Genomic DNA, 4614 nt, shown 5'->3' on the forward strand with positions numbered 1-4614 from the left:
GCTTGAAAGTCCTCTTTTTCATTGAATGACCACATTTTCCCCTGAAGTACTATAGTCAGTTTTTCTGGGTAGGTGATTCTTGGTTTTAATCCTACTTCCTTTGACTTCTGGAATATCCTATTCCAAGCTCTTTGTTCCTTTGATGTAGAAGCTGCTAGATCTTGTGTTATCCTGATTTTATTTCCACAATATTTGAATTGCTCCTTTCTGGCTGCTTGAAATATTTTCTCCTTGACCTGGGAACTCTGGAATTTGGCTGCAATATTCCTAGGAGTTTCTCATTTTGGATATCTTTCAGGAGGTGATTGCTGAATTCCTTCTATATTTATTTTGCCTCTTGGTTCTAGAATATCAGGCCAGTTTTCCTTGATAATTTCATGAAAGATGATGTCTAGGCTCTCTTTTTGATCATAGCTTTTAGGTAGTCCCATAATTTTTATTTTTTAATTATTTTTAAGAATATTAAAAACAAATTTCATTTTTTCATAAGAAGTTTCATAGCCAAAATGAGTCGATGATAACAAATGAGTACTGTCATTTTCATTAAGAAAATTCTGTTTCTTGGAAGAGTTGTCCACAGGTGACCTCAGAGTATGTATCAATGCCTTTATCTGGAAACAATTTATCAGACCAGAAATCACAGGTTTTCTCTTTCTAGTTGTTGTATTCTTGGAGAGCCTGAGCCATGAAGAGTTTGCCCAAGTTCTGTGTAATGAACTCTTTGATATTTTGGCTGTAAGTATTAATTTGGCCTGCAATAAGGAGTGAATCCATCCTAGCAGGAGGCTGAGGAGGTTTGAAGAGTTTGGACATGTTCTCTTCAGGAAGAGGAGGTTTTCCTTTGTTCTGGTGCTATAGATTCTCCTGCTGATGGCATTGCTAATATTAATGTTTCTGCTGCTGCTGCTTACTGGTGTTTCTTACATAGGTGTTATATTTAATAATATCCTGGCTCATTTCATCCACTTTGTCCATCAATAATTGTAGGCTCTTCCCCAGATGATTACTGCTGGCTAGATTAAGCAATTCATGTTTATCTGCCACAGTTGATTTCTTTTCTAGTTTCCTCCACATTAGTATTTTGATCAGATGTGAATTTTTAATTATAATTGGCACTTCTTCAAACATATGCTCAAAGGTGATTGCCTTTTTCAATGCTTCAGGAGAAATATCTTTGTCTTTACAAACTTCCATCAGTTTAGGAGTCAGCCTGTATGCCTTCAGTGATAGAGACCCTTGAGTAGTTTTTATGGGATTATAAATGAGAACTACAGACTCTTCATTTGCATGTTGGTAACTGAATTGAGAATCCAGGACAGCATGGCTGACAGAAGAGCCATAGTATGTAGACTGGTACCAACCAACGTGAAGATGATTAATATTTACATGACGAAGACTGTGCATTTCCATTTGATATAGGACTTCATCAAAATCAGCATCATCCTCTGTGTGTTGGGGAAAGGGAAAACAATTAATGATTTCAAGTCTGTCTTCCACCACCAGACCCAAAAGTACTACCTGGACAACTTCATTCCTCTGTCCTTCTTCTTGGTAATGTTTAATTATTTTCAAAACAACCAGGCCGTGGAACTGCACTTCATGGCCGAATCTCCCAAGCAGCATTTGCCTTTTCCTTTGCCCGAGGATGCATTGGCTGTAGAAGTTGAACTGGGAGAACCAGAGCCAGTACCTTCTTTACAGGATGCCATTTAGTGGAGGACTGGAGGAAAGAGCCCCATAATTTTTAAATTGTCTCTCCTGGATCTATTTTCCAGGTCAGTTGTTTTTCCAATGAGATGTTTCACTTTATCTTCCATTTTTTTCATTCTTTTGGATTTGTTTTGTAATTTCTTGGTTTCTCATAAAGTTATTAGCTTTCATTTGTTCCATTCTAATTTTTAAAGAACTATTTTCTTAAGTGAGCTTTTGAACCTCCTTTTCCATTTGGTTAATTCTGCTTTTTAAAGCATTCTTCTCCTTATTGGCTTTTTGGACCTCCTTTGCCAATTGAGTTAGCCTATCTTTAAAGATGTTCTTTTCTTCAGCATTTTTTTGGGTCTCCTTTAGCAAACTATTGACTCTCTTATCTTGATTTTCTTGCATTGCTCTCATTTCTCTTCCCAATTTTTACTCCCCTCCCTTACTTGATTTTCAAAATCTTTTTTGAGCTCTTCAGTGGTCTGGGACCATTGCATATTTATTTTGGAGGTTTTCCATGCAGAAGCCTTGACTTTTATGTGTTCCCCTGATAGTCAACATTGTTTTTCTTCATCCTGAAAGGATGGGAGAGAATACCTGTTCACCAAGAAAGTAACTTTCTATAGTCTTATTTTTTCCCCTTTTTTGGGTATTTTCCCAACCAGTTACTTGACTTTTGAGTCCTTTGTCAAAAGTATTGTATACTCTGGGGACCTGGAAGATCTCAGTTCATCCAAGGTGGCACAATCAAGGGAGAGGGGTTTACACCCTGGCTGGGCTCCAGGCTGAGATACAGATTAGTTGCTCAATTCCTCCAGGGGCTTTAGGCAGGGGTGGGGCAGCCACACAGGGCTGAGGTTCAGATCAGCTGCTCAGTTACCCCAGGGGCTTTATCCAACAATGGATGCTGACTGTGGCCTGCTTGGCCGCTTTAGCCATCACTGCTGGCTGCTGCTGCTGCTGCTGCTGCTGCCTGTGCTGCTGTCTGGGGCCAGGGCTAGGGGAAGACCCTGCTCCCTTGTCACACAGGTAAAAAACCCCTTTCACTGACTTTTGAATCTGCCTTTGGTGCCTATGGGTTGAGGGATCTGTTAACTGAGGCTGCTGCCATGGAGATTCTGCCCCCAAGTCCTGCTCAGGTCCTGGGGTGGGCTCTGCTCAGTGTTCTGTGCAATTGACTTTTCTTGTCAGGCTTCCAGATCACTCTAGACTGGAAATCTCCTCCACTCCATCGTTCTGTGTCTTCTACTGCTGTAGAAGTTGTTGAGAGCCTTTCTTTACGGGTATTTTATGGGCTATATGGGAAGGGCTAGTGTATGTGTGTCTTTCTACTCTGCCATCTTGGCTCTGCCCCTTCTTTATTTAATAAAGTGGGAATTTGGGATTTTTATTATCTTGTGGTCAGTAAATGATGTGTTAAACATTAATTATGTTTTGCTCTTTTTGTGAGGTTTTTATTCTCTTGTACATGTCTGTAAGGTACTTGGCACAGCTTAGAAATAGGTATATACTCCTTTTAACTATAATGTCTAGCTTTATGTAATTTCTATTCAGATCATTGACTTCTTGTCTTTTCTTTCTTTTTTTGGGAGGATTAGATTTTCTAAAATAAAAAAAAGAGGATACTGTGACCCTCAGGTATTATAGTTTTACTTTCTATTACTCCCTGTAATTTGATGAACTTTTCCTTTAGGTACTTAGATACTATATCATTCAGCATGTATATAAGCTTTGATATTTCATTAAACATGATATAGTTTTCCTACTAATCTCTTTTTTTTTTATTTTTATGTTTACGGTTTCTATTTGGGACCATGATGACTGATTTTTGATATTTCCTGGAGCATAATGAATTCTGCTCAAGCACTTTATTTAAATTCTTTTTGAATCCTTATGTTTCCATTTTCTATCTTATGAACAACCTATTGTAAGACTCTGTTTTCTAATCCATTTTTCTACTCTTCTGAATTTTATAAGTTAGAGTTCCTGCTTTTCAAATTCAGTTATGATTGTTATGTATTTCTTTCTCCATTGTGATGTGTTTTACTTTTCCTTCCTTTGTTCTTTACTTTCTCTTTACAAAGAAGAAAGGATGAAGATAGAACCAAAGTAGTGAATAGTGGTAATCAGTAACCAAAGTAGTCATTTTCTATTTTTTTATCTTTTCTATTTAAGCCTGGACACCTATGTCTGATTTTTATAATTTCTTTCTTTTTTATCCCAACATGATGATAAAACTTCTGAAGTTGAAATTTGTTTTGCTTGTGACTATTTCTTCTCCCATCACACTCTCCTACTTATATTTCCCTTACTCCCTTCCTGTCTCTATTTGTTTTCCTATTGAGTTTGATTTATTTCTACAACATACTCTGTGTATGTTTGTGACCAACACTTTTTTTTCTTGTTCATGTAAGAGTGTGGTTCAATAATTTCCTACTTTCTCTACCTCTTCCTCAAAAGAAGAGTTTCTGTATTTTACTTTTCACAATCCTTTTATATGAAATAATAAGTTGTTCCTTCTTCCTCATTTCTTCTCTAGTGCATTCCTTTTCCTTCTTTTCTTCTTCCTTTAGACCATCAAATCAAACAAAACTATACAAAGCTACTGTGCTTGTCTTAGTTAACTTCCCACTGGTACTTTTGGAGGAAGGAGTATTCTAATAGTACACTGATGTCTTTTCCTATTTGATTGTAAACACCTCATCAACAGTTATCTGTTTCCAGTTGCTTAAAGGAATTCTTTTTTCTAGTTTTCTTTTTTGTGAATCTTGTTTATATTCCCAAATTAATTCAGTTCTCGTTTTGAAATAATTGAAATTTTACATCATATAAGAAGGTTTATCTCTCCTTCCAACTTTAGAAGGTATGTATTAGTTTTGTAGTATAAGGTATACTTACTCATAAGCCTTTATCTGC

The 4614-nt window shown here is 36.8% G+C and overlaps 1 pseudogene; it reads right to left on the bottom strand.

Annotated features, from left to right (window-relative positions):
- Positions 1-649: 649 nt before the first annotated feature.
- Positions 650-1709, bottom strand: LOC140509134 (eukaryotic translation initiation factor 3 subunit H pseudogene; annotated as a pseudogene).
- Between the last annotated feature and the right edge of the window lie 2905 nt (positions 1710-4614).

Source organism: Notamacropus eugenii, chromosome 5, assembly GCF_028372415.1.
Source record: "Notamacropus eugenii isolate mMacEug1 chromosome 5, mMacEug1.pri_v2, whole genome shotgun sequence".
In the NCBI taxonomy this organism is placed as follows: Eukaryota; Metazoa; Chordata; class Mammalia; order Diprotodontia; family Macropodidae; genus Notamacropus; species Notamacropus eugenii.